Here is a 23674-nt window from a genome sequence, read left to right as displayed (position 1 = left end):
ATCTCATCATTCCATTTTTTTGGGATAATTTTCCATTTAAAATGTTTTTAAGCACTGAAATCAGTTATTTCGAAAGTTTTTTTTTTTTTAGATAAATAAGAATAAAGGAAGTGTTCCAAAACATTACAAGATACGCGTATATCCTATCCTTTTAAATGCATGCATATTAATACATGTATATTAGATAAATACATATAAAAGATGCCAACGACCATTTTATCAAATATTCGACTTTATTATCATATACCGAATTGAAATCTTGGATGATTCTTAACAAATGCACATTATTTATCTTTCACAATCAAATTAATATGCTATCTTTTTTATCTCTTTACAATGTTTTATTTTGGTAAAAAAAATATTGCGAATAGAATATAAACGTCATTCAGACAGAATTCATACGAATACGAATAAACACAGTGAAAAATATTGTACGTGACGAAATTAATGTACAAAGCGTATTGTTTTACTGTGTACATAAAATGCATAAAAAAATGAATATAAAAAATTTAATTAAAGTTTTATTGAAGAATTAATTAAACTGAGGAGTTAATTACATTTTCTACGATAAAGGTTTTGCAGTCTTTAATTAATGGTGCTATAGGAAAAGAACTATTCTGTCAAAAACTTACTTTACCCTACATATAGTCTGTTATGTAAATGAGGCGTAGGCATTTGAAATTTTATGAACGATTACAAGAAAACAAAAAGGGTATTTTTCTTTCAAGATATATACATGTTTCTAGAAATAGCTCTGTTCATGAGCGTTAAATAAAAAGAGCACCTCGTATGCGTAAAACTACAAAACCAATTTTTTTAACAAAATATTTCTGTTTTATCTCACAATCCCTCCCAATTTAAGTTGTCCTACGACGCAAAATATACACAAAAACGGTGTACCTCCTTCAAAGCAGCTTAGATAAAGTAAATCACAAATAAAACATGAGTGATCTTTATAAATACGGTAGAGTTACGAAACGAAATATTAGAGGGTAATCGTTTTGGGCGTAGGAAAAGTAAAAAAATATATAGCATAATAACATTCTGGGCTGCATTTTACAAAAGAACTTACGACAAAGTCGTAAATATTATCCGTATCATGGATTAATCTTAAACGGAAAAAGAAAATGTAAACTTATTTATTTACAACTATCTTGACTGCTATAATCATATTTCACAGCCATTAGAATAAAAAATTGGTTAGTTCGTGATTAAACATCATTCATTAATTTGGTCGTAAGTCGTAAGTTCTTTTGTAAAACGCAGCCCTGGTGCTACATATTATGATTAGTTAAACCACTTCCTTCCTTCCTTGCATTTTATCTTATAAAAGATTGCATGTCTCTTAACCATCATTTGTTTCAGATTGAAAAAAAATTCAATTGCATTGTACATGTATTTATATAAAATTTGTTGATATAAGTACCACACATACTTCTAAAATATTTCACTTTTTTATTAACATTTTGATTGATTGAAAGAACACCAATAATGACGAGTTTATTTAAACGCGTTTTGCAGTTTCTTTTACTCAACAATATTTCATGGTTTCCACTAAAATCCCCATTTATATTAGTACAGGAATTTCGTTTAATCACGGGAAACAAATATCGAATCAGTTACACGGGTAAAACAGGGACTTTATCTGAAAATAGAATAAAAATAGTCCCATTATATTTTATTCACAGCATCAGATGTCGTTCTAATTATCAATATGTGCATGTGCAACTGTTATAGCATCTGTTATGCATTTTAAGTCGTCCGAGTTTTAAATCTTTCATAAACAATTGACATACTTTTGACTATGCTGTACAAACCGATGGTGTAGAGACCTTTAAACCTTTAAAAAAAACATTTTTCATCTATACAAAGTCCTATAAATTATCGGAGTAATACTATCTTTTTAAACAATCTATTTATACACTTGACTGTATTTTTTGCGTGAATAATATAACATGCAACCCTCCACCTCAACTATTTGCTTTATCCAACATCATCTTTATATTATATTTAGGATAATATTTTTACTTTCATATAAACATAAGAATACTTAATGGTGTGTTGGGGTATTTACTATATATGTTTTGTAACGTATCTATATAAATAATAATGTTTTAAAACTTTCATACTGCTATGTATTTTTTTTGCTTCTATTTTTTAGAGAAAGATTGAGAGGCGAATGAAATAAATATAACCTATTATCTAAAGCAAATCTGAATATTTTATCAATAACCTTAATATAAGGACTGGTGTCATACTTTATAATCGTACTCACTCGACATTTAGAGCTTTAACATTTTTGATCCATATGTAAACAAAAATACCGGAATAAAGGAACGTCCACTCGTGTCAAAATTTCAATCATCTAATAATCCGTTTCCATTTTCAACAAAATATTATCCTAACTAAGTTACTCCACTGTTGTGTAAAAGGCTCCGTGTGCTACTTGTTTATCTATATTATAAAAATGTCTCAAATGACATTATTTTGTGCTTATGTTAATTTGAATTTCTTTCATCTTCTTTGATCGGGTCACATACTTCCGTTCGTTAAATAAAGAGTTATTAATATACGTATTGTAAAGTTTGTCGTTATGCAATCAATGTTTCTTTTATTTATTTGATGAATTTCGAATTCATAAGTGCAATTAAAACGTGTACTAAAATCAAATTAATAAATTGCATCCATCATGAACAGAGGTAGGTGTTTGAATACTTGTCAGAGATCATGAAAATAGCAATTTATTAATTTTATAAAATCAAACTTTTTATATAAATCCGTTTGTATTCTAAATTGTACAATATGATTTTCTTTTTTATTCTACTTATAACGGCGTTCTGGTCTACAACCCCCCCCCCCCCCCAAAAAAAAAAAACCAAAAAAACAAAAACAAAGTATACATGTACTGAATAAAGCCAACGCTATAGGTAAATCAACAAAATTAATTACATATCAAATTATATAATTCGTTTACGTTAATATCCGTGTTTAAGATTATTATACACATATATATATTCCATCTCATATTATGACGTATATGGAAGTTGATTATGTAGGCTCTCTGCGAAAACCAACGTTGTATTGGGGGGAGGGGGTTCTAGCACGAAATTCCCCAATATGCAACCATTTCCGATATTTCAATATAAACATTTAAAAAACATTGCAATTAATTTCGTGCTAAGAATAACCTTCGATATGGTTTTAAAGCTATAAATGGCACCATAGCTACTTCGCGGGTATGATAAGGCAACTCTTAGCGTTCGATTGAGTAAAAATTCCTCTGATCGACATGACGTCACAATAGGCACAGCATGATGTCATATTTTACTCAGGAAACCTGTCAATTCTTACTATATCTCTGGTTTAAATTATAAAAACTACAAGCATAAAATGTTACTAGAAACTTTTCAAACTGAGTATATCTTTGATTCCTCTGCATTACGTATCATTAACATTGATGACGTCACAAGCATGTTTAATAGAGATGTTCAATGTTGGGACAAATCTTCGGAATGCAGTGTAAAAAATACCGAAAAAAGACTTATTTAATACAGATACCCAAGATTTTGATGATTGTTAGTCAGGTTATTATCAGGATAATACAGGTATATATATTTTGTTTTACCAGCGAGTGTTATAAGTTAAGCAGATACACATTTATATGGCTTGGCCGGCCTTTCCTCTGTCAATGTGTACAAAAAAGGCAAAAGTGTAACACTACCCTGAATATTTTGAAAGATGAATTTGGCAAATATTAAAACGATATGACCTAAAATTCTTGAAAAGTTCTGCTAGAATAGTTTGCTTCGTTGTTGTAATGAAAAAAAGAACCGTATTATTTTCAATGAAATTGAAGAAGTTGAGTGGGTTTCCGATAAATATTGACAATATTACTTTTATGCGATTAAAGCTGACATTAATTCATAAATACGCATTATTTCCCTGCTATCTCCTTCTACCGCCATATTAGTTGTAGTTTTCTATTGTTCTGCTCATCGCTACACACCCCATATATAAGGCTGATAGTACTATTCATGCTTCACCGCATTCAGGTATTTTATTCACCCGAACACGTTACATTGGACGAAAAAACTTGTAGAAAAGCGTTTTGAACAAAAATAATACAACCACTACACTGGCAAGGAATATCCAATGAACAACGAAACAAGACAGACTGAAATCCAGGCACACATCTTTCGAAAATCTTCGTTAATTGCAGAACATTTTCCTGTGTGTGTGACAACATCGCACCTGCGCAATCCACACACTGTGACAGATCGAGTAATGACAATGACCGCATGGATTCAAGAAACGGAGTGTTTTTTGTAAACACTGATGGAAACGATGTTACGTTGTTATTTGTTTGGATTTATTATCATTTATTTACTGTGTTGGATGTAGTGCCGCGGGGTTTAAAAAAAAGCAGACCTTATGCATTCTGTATGAACGACACACGTGTTCGATGTGCATGCGAAGTAAATAGCCCTATTTGTGCAAAATCATCCGTATACCTTGAACATTCTTTCAAAGAATAAATATAGATATGTTTTATTGATTGTAGTTTCCTTTATTCTTTTTTTTACAAACATTTTACTATGATGTGTAGTTCATGTATTTAGAAGTCCGTTCAACCTGAATGGCCCGATCGGAAAGCAACGGACCGGAACTTTCGCTACCGGTATATATACCCCAGTGGCAGTTGAGGAATGATCAAAACTAATATGGCGACCGAATGCTTTTATGAATTCATGTCAGCTTTAACAATAGGATTCTAGCAGTAATACTAATACTGCAGTAATACTAATAAACATGAACTAATTGCCGATTGAATTATCAATTCATACATACAAATAAACTTGAGGGTAGTGTTTCACTTTTAGATTTATTGTTAAGGTTAAAAAAATAGATGATCTATTTTTAACTGTCACGTGATAACATGGGACGACAGCTGCAAAGATCGACTCGATTCCGAAGTAGAAATATAATATCTTGGTGAACACATTTACTTGATATTAAGGATGACGTTTACTCAGAATAAAAAACAAAATTCCACTGATGATAATGAATAACCAACTATTGTGTGTTATAGACCTTTTATTGTAGTGTTATTTTTCGCTTTTAAAAAAGTAGGTCAAATACCTACTTTTTGAGTTAATGGCCATTGAATATTTTTGGAAAATTAAAGGAAAATCACTTAAAATTTTACACTATGATTGATATTTTCTTAATTGTGAAAATAATACAAATTGGTCATTACAACACTTTTAAAAATGAAAGACAGTTTTTGAATTGCAATGACACTAAATAGATACAAAGCATTAATTTTTCGTTCACAAGTTTTATAAATATTCCAGTCCGAATTTCCCTTATCACTTTTAAAATTCCTACCCATTTTTAATGCAATATTGCAAAAACTTAAATGATGATAATACAAAAACATTTATGTTATTCAACTTCTTATATTGGTTTTCTTCTGTTGGCATATAATTTATATGAGGTCAATGATAAACATTTTGAGATATGGTGTCGTTTATCGTTTTTAAGCATTTTTCAATATTTTTGAAATTCGTGCCATACGATTAATTTAATGAATAAGTGAGGTAAAATTAACAGAAAATATGCAAAATTATGTAGACTAAAATATAAAATCTTAACTTTTATTTGAGAGTACTGCCAAAAATGTTTTTGCGGAAAACAAAATCTGCAAAATTTAGTCCGAATTTTTTCTGTTTGGCTAAAGTCTATTTTTGTTTGAACCTAATTCCATAATATAATAGAAAAATCAAATTTTATATCAATAATAATTCATTTCACAAATACTTTTAATGTTTAGAACAATTTTTTCTTAAGATATTGAACTTTATAACAATCCGAATTCGAGAAGTAAACCCTGAGTAAACAACACCTATAATATTTAGCACTATTTTCATAAACAATATCTAAAATGACCATAATATCGACGATCATTACACCCAAAGTTACCTTAAATTACTTGCGTTCAAAGTCTTGAAAACAAATCACGGAAAAACATTCATTTACATAGGCTAATGCTAAAAATATTACTAATAGATTTACTGAAATCTTCAAATTTAAAAGCAAAAAATTCGTAGACTTAAGCTTAATATTTTTTTCAGAATTGATATGTTTCGTTGTTTTTAAACAAAATGTTATACTATGGTTTAATAAATAATGTCATTATCAATATTTTTTTTCCAAAATAGAATGAAAATTGACGTTCTTTGCTTACATTAAAGAGTAAACAAAGCACATAAAAAAATAATTGTGATCTTGCAAAGCCGAGGTATGTGTTTTAGATATGTTGCGGAATCAGTATTTTGTCTTTATTTATGAGGACAAATTAACATCACTTCAAAATCGATCGCAGTGAAGCTTAATCATGCACTTTTTAGTGTTATTGTTATGAAACAATAATGGATTAATAATCCTCTGAAAAATAACCCCATATTCTGCCAAAATGCAGTGATAATAAGTAATGTATAAAAGTGAGAGACACATCTAGTTTTCTTAAAATTGTTGTCACCTCTTTCAACGTCCTTTTTCAAATGCCTCTGAAGCAAAGGCACTGGTTCCCATAACCATAGATAGATTTTGAAGTTGTTTTGTTTTCAAATGCTATGAATGAACATCTTATCAGTATTTATATTCCTTCGAATTATTACATGTATAGAAGATGAACCTTTATGTTAAACATTTAAATTGCTTTTTCAAGATGTTCAAACGATAAAGCATATGATTAAGGCAATGTAGTGTACGTACGATTAAAAAAAAACAAACCAAAATGCGTTTATGAACTATTTTATTAAACCTCCTTATATATTTTTGATGAAAACTTGAAACGAAAAAAGATCGTGCTTTTGTATCTAACCTTTAAATTTATCACGTGCTACATCCCATGGTAAATAGTCTCGAAACTATTTACCAAAAACAATCCATTTCCTTCATTTTTAAATTCCGAAGCACCTCTCTAACTGTGTTAAGTTCAAAGTCCGATAACTCTAATTTGATAACTATCAATCGACAAAAAGGTTTCTTCTTTATAATGAAATACTAGTACCTTATCATTTACTATTCGGACAATAGCAATGTTAGTGTCCCCATCTACTGCAACTTTTTCCATCGGCTTCGTTTTGGGAAATAGTTACTGTCTCAGGAGACAATTAACTTGCTAAATATATAATTCAATAGTAATTATTTGTTAGTTTTCCATCATTTGTTTAGGTATCCGATCCATACTAGACTATGTTCAATGAATTGGGATGCATGAAATATATTTATGGACTAAATGATCAGTATATTTTCCTTTTAAGCCTTAAAATTCATTTCTAAAAAATTCTCTAATGTATAAAATTTGTTTTAAATAGTTTTCCTAATATTACTAATCATTAAGGGCATTTTTCCATAAGAGCATTTATTGATGCTCTCATTTTTTACTTTTTTATTTCTAAAAATGTGCCTGTACACAAAGACCTTAATGCAGTCTTCATTAATCAATTACTGCTTAATAGTTGATTATATTTTTGAAATTTCTCTCAGTTAATTTTTACTACTCTAAAATGCTTTGAATTAACATAAGGATATTTAATACATGATTGATATTCAAGGTTAGAATAATATTAGAATAATTAGGTCCTAATATGGATCGGACACGTTAACATTGAGTTTCTTAACAAATAATGATGCTAAATGCTTAAAAGTCATAGTAAGTATAACAGCTTAAACACCATGACTGTCTAGAATATTTTTAAGTAATCCTGAACATATGTAAAAGAGGTTGCTGTGCAAAACAAATATACTTGTCTGATATTAGGATTATACATATTTTTGTCAGTTTTAACGATTTTTATCCTATGTGTAATGTATAAATCAGACAGAATTTATCATATTAATTTGATTCTTATAATTATTGTAGATACTCACTTTAGTACACACAATGCAGTGGGATGTTGACAATGATGTAACAGGTATCTTTTTAATTCAGTGGGTTTGTCCTTTCAGTGTACAAAAACGAGAAAATTAAAATGTCAAAAGAACAAATGCACTAAAGCTATAGAGAATGGGCCCCTTTTTAATGCCGTTTTTATGTAGAAAAAAATCAATTAATTGCTTTTTTCCTGTAATAGTTAAGCACTGATGGATAGGTATGATTTATTTGCTCGCTTAAATTTACCAAAATTAGCATACAGTTAAAAAGATTGAGGATTTTTAAATGCCTATAAATAATCTAAATCCGGAAAAATCGAACTGAACCTACTTGAATTGTGTCTATTTATATCAGTGGGACGAGACATTTCTGTTGGAGGATCGATTGGCGCGTTTGCTGGATTATACTGTATGCATTATTTTACGTCTGAAAAAAAATCGATTACAGCTTTGATGTTGCATATTACCATAGTGATCAAACAAACTTTCCTGACCATATAAAGGTGATGGAAAGCGATTTCAAACGTGTCAATGTTTTACAGTGAGCACATTTAACAAGCGTCTACCTGGATAGAACCCACGTGATTGTTTAAAATGATTCATTCCATACTTGGGTTCAAACATGGGTCACACAGATAATAGCTTTCGCTTGCTATAGGAAAAACCTTGAAATTTTCATACGTTTATCATTTTTTAGGTAACAGCCTATTGTAGTACAAACGTCTTATTTTCACAGGAGTTTTTTAAAAATAATGTATAATGCGTATTTTTTTTCTTTTCCACAAGTTTGTACTCGGTTAGGCTGACAGTAAACAAAGGTTTTGAAATGAATGCCCGTCCTCGATTTATTGTACAAAATCACGAATGACGGCTGACCCTTACTATGTTGTAAAGCTTCGTGCAGTTTATGTACAGTAAATTCAGCGCTAAAACTTGTTGATCATTGTGGATAAGATATCAATAGGTGAAGTTAGGTAAACAATCATGCTTTATTTAAATCTTCATTTTTTTTCACTTTTTACCAAAGCCCATAAGTGCACTCGTCCTTTTACAAAAATGTTTAAAAATCAGTTTGAATAAATTCATTATATTTAAAACTGTAAGTTTCCATAAGACATAGAGGGAATTATACTCGGTAGATGTGAATGTAACCATTATGAACGTTTAATGATTTACATTTGCTCTTTGCTATTTTAGTAAAATAAAACCAAATGTAATCTATAACTATAAAGTATGATCCTTCTGTGTAACGTATGTAACTAAATATAATGAACATGCTTGAAATAAATGTTATTTTTTCAAAGCATTAACTATTCTGCTTAATAAAATGTATAGTAAGTAAGTAACCGAAATTTTCTACTGAATGATGATAACGTAAATCTGCTTTCTATAGTTTCTAAATAACTTTTATCACAAAAACTTTGACAGAAGTTTATTATCTACATTGTATAACTGTTTTTGACATGCAATGTTAAAAGACCAGTAAGGTGCCCGTGCTTCCAATTATAAAAGAAATTGTAATCTTTTTAAAAGAACTATGAATATACAGAAAGTTAGCTGGTGCTTCAAAAATAGCTTGTCTGGCAAGTTTACGTAAAATGATTGTTGTCGAGTAGATTTAATAGAATCTGATGACGACTTGTGAGATAAAATATGACAACTGTCTATCTAGATCTATTATTTTGTTAGGCAAATATCCTGACTTCGCAGATTTAAGCACAAGCAGCTGAAGTTAAACATCTTTTTCAAACTTAAAATATATTCAGTTACAGTTTTTACCCCCTTATTAGGTAAAGGGTATATATTCTCATTATGAAAAAAAAAACAACGTCAGGTGCCTGCGGTACCGGTGGAATTAAGCTATTAAGCTATATGTAAGTAACGTTACTGCCCTGTGTTTGTTGGACATATGTATCAGAAAATTAACAAATCTATATGATTAAGGTACGATCATTTTTTTTTATCAAGGGAAGAGAGGGGGTTGATGTCTGTCTTTAAAAAAAAAACAACAATCATTATAGTTTGTATTCTGTTCAAGTTCACACTATTAGTGCAATTTACAAATTTTCTTTATTAATAAGTTACAAAAAATTTTCTGAAGGAATAAACCAATAATTAACCTGTCCTTGATGACCTTTAAACATTTTATCACATAAGGGAATAAAAAATTAATTCGATGTCCAACAAATTGCAAGCCTGATTCGCCCCGTGAAGCAAAATGTCATCATCTTCTATAGCTTTAATTACGTAGTAACACTTATGGATACCAAGTTTTCATCCTTATTATTGAATGGTTGTAATCGGCAATCAACATAAAACAAATCAGTCATGTCAGAATATGTATCGGACAGTATGAAAGAATTAAAACTTTAAACTGAAACCTTTAAGTATGTACACATACATTTAAACCGGTAGAGGGCGTTCTAGTTAAGTTTAAAGTTGGTTGATGCCATTAGAGGTTAGAAAAATCTTTTTTCATGCAGTTGAAAATATAAACCCACTGCAGGTGTAAATTTCACGATATTTTATCTCAATTTTTTACCCGGCCAATATTTTTTGTTAAACCTGCAAGAACAACAGCAGGGATGACCGCACCCCATCATTCCGCTACAACCACCACCAATATAAGCAGGAGTGAATGCACAATTATATTTATGCGACCCTAAGGAGAGATGACTGCACCCTCAGTATCACAAGTTATCATAAAACGATCAATCCCATAGAATGCGTATTATTGTTTAAAAATTTTATAGGTTGTCCCATGATTTCTGATACCATTTACTCTTTGAATAAGTTCATCTAACAAATTTATGAATGTATATGATGTAAAATGCTACTTAACATATTTTGCAAAAATTTTAATATAAGTTTTTGACAAAATGGGCGTTTCTAATAAAACACAGCAAAATAGAAAGTGCTCCAAATGACGTCTTTTTTTTATCAATGACGACGTGAAGTAGATAAGTAAAATTCTTCATAACAGCCACTGTACGGATCCCATTCAAATCCTCTCACAATTTAAATAGGTTCGCTCCTTAGGTTTTTGGTAGCAATTTTGGTCACCTCTAGTCTGAAAATTCTGCATCAGATATTAATTCTTGCAGTATAATTATATTTCACGATGCCAAATAAACGTTATTGAATACAATTGTTTTTATAAAAAGATAACATTATTTCAGAGTTTAGTAAGGGACTATATTTTGTAGCTGAAGGTTTTCAAAAAAGAAATGTACAATTTTTATAACTCACTATCTATAGTTTAAGAGTACTGTTACTTTTGCTTCCTATTTTAAGCGCACACCAAATTTCCAGATAGTTTGTGTATTACAATAAATTTATAATGTTCTGAAAATAAATATAGTAAAACAAAATTTTGATATTTCTATCGATGTATTTTGGCATATTTAACTCCAAAATTGGCCTAAAATTAGCTTATTTCATGCGATATCTCAAATTTTTGAGGTGTGAACCCTACTTATTTACTTATAAATGAGGCCAATAAATGAGACATTAAATGTATGTCTATTTGTATGCAAAGTTTTGGAAATATGACATTACTATTATTTTTTTTTTTTGCGTCATAATTTGATTACAGTAACTCCAAAATATTGTAACTTCTGTTGTTGTATTCATTATGCGCTGGCCTTTGAAGCTATCAGTAAAGCAATAATTTTTAAACTTTGACTTAGATTTTACTTTTATAGTCACTACGTGTGTTCAATTTTATATTATATCATATTCATAACTAAATATTAGTTCAAACTATAAATATGTGTTTGATTTATTCAAATTATCAATTTCCATGTCAAATTTTAGCAAAGATTTCAGGTAAATTATCACTTTTGTTTGAGGCCCTATATTTCCAAAAAATTGCATGTGACATGGGTCACTAATAAAATAAATGAACATTTGAGGTCCCAGTCTTTATACCCAAGTGGTTTTCGGATGATTGACATTACTATTATTTCAGGTGCCAACTTACTTAAAGAAATTGTTGCTTGCTGAGTCCTTTTTTCCCAGAGTATTCTGTTTTTATAATTTGTAAAACTATATCTGGAGTCTCTTGAACAATCTGGACATCTTGTTTGCTTATATAGTTTATAAACGTAAGATTCCTGCTCTCTTGTCCGATTTAACTTGATAAAAATTCAATAAACCAAAGATATGTGATGCAACTTTGTGACATCATAATTTGAATAAAAGACGTTTTTCTCTCAAACGTTTTTGTGAATCTTTACATGTATTTGAATCACAATTTTCAAGTTCTGACCAATTATTTTTCAATTTATTCGAAACTAGAATGGTATCAGATAATGTGGGACACCCTGTATTATAAAACTCATTTTAGGATAAGTAATCATTAATTAGTCGATTAAATAGGAGGTAACTATAACACACAAACTACCATTATATGCTGTCTGCTTCATGTCAGCTTAATGAAGTATTTGATTTTGCTAAAAATGTTTATGCTCATAAAAAGAGATCACACCATGTTTTTAAAACATTACGAAAAGCACACCTTATTAAAATATATCTCCGTTTGTCAAGGTTCTTAGTCAACACATTAACACAACACATTTGTCAGGAATTAGAACGGTCATTTATTGAGGAAATAAATGACAAAGAATAATTAACACAAAGGAATGTAGCAAACAAACAACACTCCTCTTACAAAATACATGTATACATGCAAAATATATACACAAAAGAAATGTAATTATAAGAAATACTACTTCATCAAGCAAAAACATGTATAAACAATACTACTGTTTAAAATGTACATAGTCCAAATGTTAAAATAACAGTAGAAAAGTATATGATCGGAAAGACACAAATGTAAATTTTTGAAAAAAATGTGTCAAAGATAGGGTCATTGCCGCCACAAGGGTCATTGCCGCCAAATATCAAGATCTGTGACAGATGTTGATAAGCCACATCCATCATCCTAGCAGTATTCGATCCATGGTATTATCAGATACAGATTTAAATAAAAAACAAATCATTATCCATAAACAGTTGATGTTCATAAATGTCTTTTAATGATCGAGGAATATATATCAATAGTAATAACAGTCAACCGAGTTGAATGAATGTTATATGTCGTAGAATAGGTTAACACATTTTTAAAAGTATATTTATTGTCATATTAATTAGTTTAATAGTAATCAAAAGCAATGCCACACAATCATGATGAGTTGATACAAGAAATTAAGTTAGCACTTTTATTCCTACAGTTATGCATCCAAAGTGCATATTGGTCTGAGTACTTTCCCAAAATGTTACATGAATGACTTTTAAAAACGTTTTGTGTTTCTATATGAATATCCTGATGGTTAGATATTTTTGTTTTTTAAATACCAAGTCCAAATTGAGTTTTAAAACTAGTGCAACATTTTTTGTTGCATTTTTAATTTGCACAGAATGAATTATGTCTGGTTCAAAATTGTAATCTTGTCTATGCATAAAAATTTAATTTCTTAAGAAAAAAGTGCATAATTACTGTTGAATCATTTTAATTTGTGAAGGTCAATGTTCGTGGTTGACCAAACTATTCCTGGTTTGTTTGGAGGTAATTTTGTTGGAAGTGTAACCGGGATAATTTTAATGAGTATAAAACAAATGATTGTATATAAGTTCGTGAGAATGGAAATTATTGGGCAAGGGTTACCAACGAAAGCCATGAACATTGGTCCTCAACGAACAATGGCGATTTCACAGTACTTAATGGGTAAACATGTAACATACTGAACATCACACATTCACTACGATACTCTTGTAATATGCATCTATGAATACGGAAAACATGTTTAAGGCTTTCTGATTATTTAGATTGAATGGTGAAGCTATAGGTTGTTTTTTTCATCATGTGCGTATCTTCCAATTTACATAAACTTTGAAAAATGAATTGTATTATAACTAACTAAGCCACGTGTATTGATAATTTCTACCTCGAGTTTTGAAAAATATCAATTTAAAAGGGTTACATATATTCACCAGTTTAACCAAAACATATTCAAATATTGTGCTTAAAGGACACGATGTTAATAGTATCTCCTACATTTCTCACTGTGGATTTTCCCATACCCATTCCCACGTTATATTTAGTTTGGAAACCTGCCAGGAAATAACTGGCGTTTTTATTACATCAACACATAGGGTAAAAATTGTGTCCAGGAAACATTTTTATTGCATTTCATATTTAGAGATCGCTTCATCAGATTAACACAAGTGAAGATCACGTGACCTGGTTCACACATTGTTATAGATGTAATGGCATTTTATCCTAACCCTTTTTTCATACCAAGGCCTAAGATACACTGTAATTTTTTTTATTCTGTATCCATGATTATAAGACAGAATTTATTATATTATAAATTAAGCTTATAGATGTTGTGAACTCGGGATTTGTCTTATTTGGATTGTTTATACGTTCAATATAATGATCAAAATATGTTCTAAACTCAATGCACGAAGTTATGAAATACTTCTAAGTAAATCGGTTTTTTTTTCTCCGTTTTAAAAAAAAATTATGAAAAATAAATCTCATTACCACAAAGCCCGAAAAAATGAGATAACACGTACTAGTATTTTGAAAATTTTAAAAGCTACTTTTCAATGTTGTTCATCTCATTTTGAGCAAATAAGCAATATATCATTACATCATGTGTAGTGTGGGGTTATTTTGTTGTAGAAAATGACAACTGCTTATCACAGCAATGATTTATTAGAACTTACCATTTCAAACAAAAGTAACAAAAAATTGATATCACGTCAGTCTTAAAATAAGTAAATGTACATGTTTCACTTAACTAATTATTCTGTTTATCGAAAACAAATTTGTCATTTCAGTTTAGTGCTGACGTTGAATGCAAATTCAAGTCGCCGGATGATTTTCTTTTTCTAACACATGGTAAACGATGGTTATTATGTCTTCATTCCTACCGTTTAAGGCCGACATAGCGCGAGTTTTCGACCCAATGTTTCGAGAGATTTTGGCATTTGAATGACTTACGGGTACTTCATATGCAGCATATTGCTCATGGTGTTCTGATTTTAAGGAACCAACCACCGTCCTACCTGTTGCAGTATTTTCAATGTCTACATATCTACTTTCAAAAGGATCCTCGTTTTCTGTGTCTGTCAAAGGCGAATTGTTCTCTTTTGACAATTTATAGTACATGCCCGATATTTCTTTTCCTAATGTATGTTCTTTTGATGATTTTGTGGTTTTATGCATTGAACATTGGGATATGCTAACTTCGTTCTCAGATGTACTAGTGCTGCTCTTTGGACTTCCACTATATCGCTGCTCTGGAGGGTCATACTGATAGTAAAAGTCGTTCACATTATGCTGTATATCCTTATTATTGTCCAGGTCCTACAACAATGCACATAAACAATTAAGACTAAACTATTTTAATTATTATTCAATATGTATATGGGTGATGCAGCTTCTAACATATGCATATATTGACAAATAATTCAGTTAAATGTTTACTTAACTATTATCATTAGTATTTGATTAATGTTGGGAGAAAATTTATTGAAATGTTGATAGCTAATGGCAATTATTAGAATATACGAAATGAATGAAGACAAAACTAAACCTTGATGTCCATAATATCGTGATATATAAATTCATCTTCTTTTGAATGGATCGAAAATATCCCTTCGGTGTCAGTCATGCGAGGAATGTTTGTTTTTGAAATTTGGCCGTCATTAGATATTCTGAAAAAAATAAATTGAAATCAAAGAATTAATTTGTTGTACAAAAAAATCAATGATATACAAGTAACTACATCGTAGAAAATGCAGCAAAAGGGGGAAAAAAAGAAAGAGAAATATATTTTTTACAGTAACGATCCTACTTATTTGACTTTATTTTGAATTAAAGAACAATAACAAATACCTGCTTTGATTATGCTTGTAAATACGAATGCATACAAATGATGTTTACACCACTCCGAAGATGAGCCCTACACATCCTACCACTATTGCTTGATTTAAAACTATCTGGGCTGATCCTTTGTCTGTGTCCGGGTAAAAAGTATCTGAAAAAATAATTTTTGACTAAAGAAAAATACTCACTGGTCATTGAAAAACCGAGTTTAGTTATTTTTTCTTCTTAACAAGAAGCCCACGTGCCTTCACGTTCACCTGAATACAATAACAAGTAGATGGACCTGCCAGAGAGTCCATTGATTCACTTCTAGCTTTATATCGGTGTCTATATCAAAATCCGAGGTTCCCGCGACAATTAAAACCGGTGTAATTCTTTTTTAATGTTTCATAAATCAGTTCATTAAAGAGGGAGTCAAGAGTCTGAAGAAACTAGGACCATTCATTTTTAGTTTCAGAGGCCAAATATTGTAAACTTTTGATATAAAGAGACCCTTAGGGCTCAATTTGCAATTAGTAAAATGAATGTTTTCACTCGAAAATGTTGAGATATTACATAGTATCGGCACATTTGTGATTGAAGTTACACTCTCTGATCCTCTTCACATACCAAAGTATTGTTAAGGCAAAGGATTTCAATGCATTAACTATGGATTACTGTGAGCAATAACGTACACAATCTTAATTTAAGATGTGGTCATATTTGTCCCACCAAAGAGTCTAAAGCCTTGATTCAGAGTTAATGAATTTACAATTTAGGTAGAGGGCTTCATGAACATCATAACCATATATCAGTTTATATGTGTTTTGAAAGTAGAGATGTTGATTTTCTAAGATTATATACGTTTTTAATATATGGCGATATTTGCCCCTCCCCAGGGCCTGAAAACCTTACCCAAAGGCTACGATTTACAATATAGATTCCTCTGAACATAGAGGTGATACAAGCAAAACGGTAACAATTGGCTTTGTAATTTCAATAAGAAAGGTAAAAATTTTAACAGACGGCGGACGACGCACAATCTTAAACAATTCATCATGTTTTAAAAGGGCACATTAATGTCTTATTTGTTAATGTATATTATTGACAAGCAAGCCGAATACCTTTAGAGGGTAAAATCCCCAATTCTTTCACTTTGTTTGCGTTCCTCAATTCACACTCTTTCATGTTACAATGAGCTGTTGGAATTTTGTATGTATGTCCTAGTTCAGTCATTTTTGGTTTTGGAAACGCCGAAATAATAATTGCTCCAGATTCTGTGAACATTCAAGAGACTTTTAGCATTTCTTTCGAGAACTAAATATAGGTTTTCATATTTTTATTGATTATCTTATCTAATTACCTGTGATTGTTTCATTATTTTCAAGGAAACTTGCAACCATACAATCTGTAAACACATATCCAAGTCGTTAAGTTGTTTTAATACACAAATTATAAATATTGATTCGAGCTAAGCAATTAATTTATCATCATTAGAGAACCTTACCTTGAAAGAAAATCGCTGACATTTTGTTTAGATTATGGCACATAAACTCCAAGTTCTCGATGGCTTTTTCACAATTCCTGCTGTTGATAGACACAGTTAATTTGGTTCTACAAAGTTGTCGCTGGTGCTTGTCATGAATTATATATTTCTGAACCTCTTTTAACCCAATGTTCTCAGGTTCGCATGACGAATTGTTATTGATGAAAATTGATATAGCTGAAATCCACAATTTTTTCACGCATCAAATATGATATTTTTATATTCTTTGGTAATAGACTCTAAATTGAAGATATATTAATAGTAAAAAGACCATTTAGGGTAACCTAAATACATATTGTTTACTGAAGCTTGATCGATGTCAAAACAGGTATCCTCTATTTTCATCGGGCTAGTTTTTCCAGTGTATACAAACGAGACGATACTGCAACACAAAATTATAGATTCGTATTTTATATAAAAAAAAAAGATTTGTAATCCTGTTGATTTCACCATACAGACTTAACTCTGAACCTTTTAGTTTCTTCTGTTCTGACATTATCTGGTTTATCAAGCACCAAAATAAAAAGGATAATGAATTCTGTAAAAAAAAAAAAAAAGAAAACAAATAATTTAAAAAAGGCAGGAAACAAAAAAGTATAAAGCACAAACATAATCAATTTTCTTAAGCATTGAAATATTCGAAAAAACATAGAATCGGGCTATTCAACTCAGCAAGCAACATCATAAAAGTACGGGTTAAAAGTGACCTGAAACAAGAAAACACAAATTCTAACTCAATATTCTTTAAATTTTAAACAGTGCTAACTTACGGAGACAAGACATTGTCATCCAAAAGATCAGAGGTCCTCAGCGTCACAGGAATTTGGTTTTGCTTGAAGGTATTATTTTAGAAGAAAATCTAGTGACTGGTTAAACCTTAAAAAATAAGTAAAAAATTATTATATCTCATTATATTTCATTTGTCTTTGTAATTGTACATCTTATAGTTAATTAATATGAGTTAATTTATCAATCAATACGTACGATAGTAAGATTTAATTTATAGTTCCTGTAAAAAAAAAATTGTCTGTAATGTTATGTTTAAAACATATCGAGCTTCATATGTTTATTTTGAAGATTTTTGTCAAACCAATTTTCATTAGTGATTTTGAGAGAGTATTTAATCTTAAAGTGTGGTCTGTTAATAAGTAAAAACAGAACATATATCGTGTTTTTCTTTCATAGCATATTTATATTGATAATGACTTTTTGAATATTTTATATTGTTATGAACATTTTTTTACCTTGCGTGTTAGAGAGACGGAGAGAGACGGAGAGAGAGAGACAGAGAGAGACAGAGAGACAGAGAGACAGAGAGACAGACAGACAGACACAGAAAAAAGGACAGACAAACAGACAGAGGGAGAAAAAAGCTCAAGCAAGTATAATTATGTCCTTTTAGTTAATCTTAAAATCTCAGAAATTGTCTTGATATTAGATATCGTTTCAGACTTTATTATGTTTACTCACCCTACATTGCAAACTTCTTTAAAATGTTTCCTCCATACGTAAACATAGAGACTGCAACGTTAAATATGAAGAAAAATCCATTCGTGTGAAAATTTCAGCAATTAGATTGTGTATTCGTATTATTTTTTTTTAATCTAAAAATGGTTTCCCAAAAGTTTATTAAGTTCAACAATAGTGCACTTATAAAGGTTCCATAGGCTACGCAGGTTATTTATATGACATTAAAAAAAGTAATCACGTGTTTTGTGCTTTTGGTTCGATAGGTTTCCGCTCAATTGCTTTGTTCGGGTCAAATAATGTCGTCCGTCAAATCCAATTTTATCAATATTCTCACTGTCAATTTCAACGTTAAACAATCTATATTTGTTTTAATTATCTATAAGTTCAATTTTAACATGCACACAATACCATGCATCACTGAGAGTTGTAATCACTTTATTTCTATAAAACAATTATAGATTTAGCGTTTCATCAGGTTGATATTAGCATGTGCTTCTGTTATTTTGGTTCTAAGCAGTGCAGCTCGGTATCATGTATATTGAATTCAGTAATGGCTTGTAAGGATTGAGTGTTTGCCAAAAATCATAAAAGTAACAAATTATAAACAAAATGATTTCCAAAAAGGCGGACATTTCATGTTCCCTCTGTATACTTGTACTTAATATCAAAACAATTGAAATATTAACCGTTTTGATAAAACACGAGTTAAAAAAGATTGAATCATTAAATCTAGAACTGCATTTTTTCTGCAGTTTTTAAGTCATTATAATTATATCATGAAAGAGTAGTTGAAGTTCATGGACGTAGAAAAAAGACAACATATTGTAGATTGAAATACGATATGGGCCAGAAGTCGAGCAAACTGGTCTGTCTTATGTAAAAGTACCTGCGTACTTGAAAAATAATTGATATTTTTAAAATTTATGTTTGACAAGCTATATCAATATTAGTTTTCTGCATAAGATTATTATTCAAACGTTTCATCAATAATAGAGGTGTTAGCATTAGAACAAATACATTGGTATCATACCGGTTAAATATCATTCCAGAAAAAAAATATTGTATTGATCTTATAAGCATACATAAATTGAAGGTTTAGGTAATTTTTTAGTAGTGTAAAATATAGATTTAAGTATCACGTTATCTGAGAATGTTGATATTAAGAATTATATATATTTAAAAAATGGTTACATTTTACACACAATGTATTTGTTTACTTATTCCCATGGTACAGTTTTATTTTTTTAATTTATTGTCACAAGTGGTTCTTATTGTAATATTCTTGAAACATAATTGAAAAGGCTTGCATCGAGGAAAATCAAAGAAATGTATCAAAAGAATTAATATCTAACATCATATTTCAACATCCGTGTTTTAGGTTTCTATATATAAAGTTTTTTGATTTCATTTTATGACGTATACGGAAGTTAATTTTTTTTTAGGCTTTCTATGTAAACCAAATTTGTTTAATGGTTTATGGTACAAAATTCCCCCAATTCTTCCTGTATACACATTGAATTATACCTATATGTAAACAATTAAAACAAAAACAGTTAAATGTTTAAACAATTTAATGTTTGTTAAAGACATTATTAATCACAAGATTTGAGACAAATTTTGCACAATAGCTATATGAACTTCAGTCATAAAAAAATTAGGCCAGAACAAATAATATATGTAATAGAAAAAAGATACATTCAGTTTTTTAAGTGGATTATTTTGTTTTAAAAATTGACTCTTCGGTCATTTTCTAACAAAATGTATAGGTATAAATTAGTGATATCTTCTTCTTATAATTGCATTTGTATCAATCGACTGTCGTTTCTTAGATTAGAGTGTTAGCAAAGTATAAAAAGAATTGCTATGGCCCTGCAAGGCTGAATGGCGTGTTTTATACATTTTTCAGTAAATGTATCATACTTTTCCAGGATTTTCGTTTTCTAATTTAAATAACCAATCTACGGTTTGTTGTGTTACATGTAAATAGATCCCATAAAAGCACATATGAAATGTATATTTGCCTAATCAAATAATTTGTAAATAAACGTTTACTTTTTTAAAGGAAGACACCCTTTTTCTATTGCCGCTGTAGCAAAGGCAACTATTCCCCAATCAAATAGAAGTTGTTTAAGTTACTATGCATGACCTTTAGATTTCCGCTTGATTTTGAAAGAACTTTTGAAAAGCACGTTCTTATAAAACATTTGAAGTAATATTTTTGCTTCTTTAAGGACTTAATATTTTATACACAACGTTGATAGGTCATTAACAGATTATTTGACCAAATTATACATGCAAATCAGTATTTTATTTGATTTTCAAATCACCTTGAATATCAAGTAATGCATTAATATTTATATAATATATATATTACCTATTCACTAAATATGAGTATTATTAGATAAATGGAAGATTGTATATAAGATATATGCGAAGCAACACGGTATGACAAAAAAAATTCCCATTTAAAGTTGTATATTGTTATGTTGTTGATAAAACTTACGTAAACATTTAGTAGAAATTGCAATAACATGAGACGTAAAGATGAAAGAGAAGCAAGTTATTTTAAAATATTTTCGATGCATGTTTTAATTGAAATCATAGTACATATATATCAACATAAGTCTTAAACTTTACAAAACCAAACTCAGACATCACTCTGCTAGTTACACTGCAAATTTTGTACGTTTAATTTCCAGAAAACTCATAATTACACGTACCTAGCTGTTTGCATTACCTTTCAAATGTAAAACTAGTTGTGCTACTAAGCATAAAGGCAATCTGTGGACAAAGCGCATACCATTTTTACAGAAAATCTCTAATAAATATTTGACTGAACACACATATAGGTATCATAGATAAGAATTGTTTTATCAACACAGACATTAGATCAATGTGACGACAATGTGACTATAATGAACAATTAAAATACGCCATACTTTCCTTATTTCAAACTCTATGTCTAGACACATTTCCAAAATTATTGTAAAATTCTATTAAAGTTATTGTCGTTATCAAACAAAAACGCGGATATGATTATATAATGGTAAACCTCGACCGTCATCAATAAATTACCAGATCTGAAAATCTCGAATATGCACTGAACATGATCCATAATTCTAGAACATAAGACTGCCAGAATCTAATGTCGATTATTATTAATTAGTTCTAGCCAGATGTGTACTGCCTGAAACGTTTCCTCTGAAGAGATCGATGCACTTTTCCGAAAACCTTCCTCATCTTTATACATTTTTTGAGAAACAAGTGAAGTATTTTTACAACTGCACGAAACATCTGTCGTCTGCATGTCATTTTGATCAACAACCTGAGAAAGATACACGTGTATTTCTAAGAAACCACTTCTCAGAAATACAAGTATAACTGTTAACAGACATTCAGATATCTTTTTTTTCTTGCAAGAGACATTATTTAAGAACAAAGTAAATATTCGTACCATTGATTGAATCTAGGTACACTCTAAGCATCGATAACTTCAAAAATGAATGTCAAATGTTATATAACCAGATCAGTTCTAAAAGACTTTACAGTGACCGGGCAGCGGTGGTTGGACGGTTGGTGGTTGGTTATTGTGCGTTGGGGACCTAATATTGTTATATTTTAGGAGGAATTATTTCGTGTTTCTTTTACTTTGCCAAATGCATTGTTTAAATAACCAAAATTATTAAGCGGAACCTTTAAAGACTAACGCTTGGCGATGAGAATGACTCTTACGTGAGATATCATCAAATGAATGCTATTAGATGTCTTTGGGCCAAGCAAGCCACTACGAAGTTTTGATTACACCTGTTAATTCCAGTAGCATGCAAATTGATGTTGCGTTGTTTATTTCATTTCATTCAGTAATTCATTACACAATTACAAAATACATATATGATATATCTTTTAATACCATTTGCAAATATACAGTTTGTCATGTCAATAATATCTCTATGACATAAAAAACTCAAAAAACTGAATATGTTTGGATTTTACACAATTTAACTTAGTGCTTGTCAGGTATGTATTTAAGAGGGATATTTACAAACCACTGTGGTATTTAGCGTTTCCAAGTGATGTAACAAAAATGTATCTAATAGTAAACCCAGTACAGATCACATTTCATAAGAAATAGGAGGTAACTCTATCTTTCATTTATCTATTTACGTGTACGACACCTTGATCGACCAAAAAACAATGAAATTAATATAACAATTAAAGTTTAATAATAAAAGAATATTATTGTTATAAATAAAACATTGAAAATTGTTTAACAGTAGTGAAGGGTAAAGTAAAATTCTGATATGCCAGAAAAACTTCCGCGAGTTCAGCAATATGTACCTAAATAATAGATCGTTGTTATTGTAAATGTATTTATAACGTGGATAAAGAATTAACCTTATTGAATTTAATATTGCTGTACATACATTGACATAACCCGAATAGTTAAATATTTGGATCAACCATTTTTTTTCTTTTTTCAATTACTTAAGGTTTCTTTTTTCATTTTTTTTGATAATGTGAAATATGTTTAATGTTTTCTATAGCAATTATTATTATAATATTTGATTATTCCTACATTCTATACTATTCTTTATCAAAACATACTGTTTTACGTAAACATTGAATGCTTATCTTTGGATATCGTCATATAACTGGGTCGATACATGTGTTCTCTTATAAACAATATAAACAACATTGGTATGAATTATACGGATAAGTACTGGCTAACATTAGCATGGTTTTAATATTTACCCTCCCTATCACAATTTGTCGCTTCAGTTAAGAGGCTGACCGTAAGACAATGTATAGTCGCTGGATGCTTTCCTACCATTCTCTAG

At 30.0% G+C, this 23674-nt stretch overlaps 1 pseudogene; it reads right to left on the bottom strand.

Annotated features, from left to right (window-relative positions):
- Positions 1 to 13511: 13511 nt before the first annotated feature.
- On the bottom strand, positions 13512 to 19000 carry LOC128160443 (uncharacterized; annotated as a pseudogene).
- Positions 19001 to 23674: the final 4674 nt, after the last annotated feature.

This window comes from Crassostrea angulata, chromosome 8 (assembly GCF_025612915.1).
Source record: "Crassostrea angulata isolate pt1a10 chromosome 8, ASM2561291v2, whole genome shotgun sequence".
Lineage (NCBI taxonomy): Eukaryota > Metazoa > Mollusca > Bivalvia > Ostreida > Ostreidae > Magallana > Magallana angulata.
The sequence above is the reverse complement of the archived record's forward strand: the minus strand, read 5'-3'. Positions and strand labels throughout refer to the sequence as shown.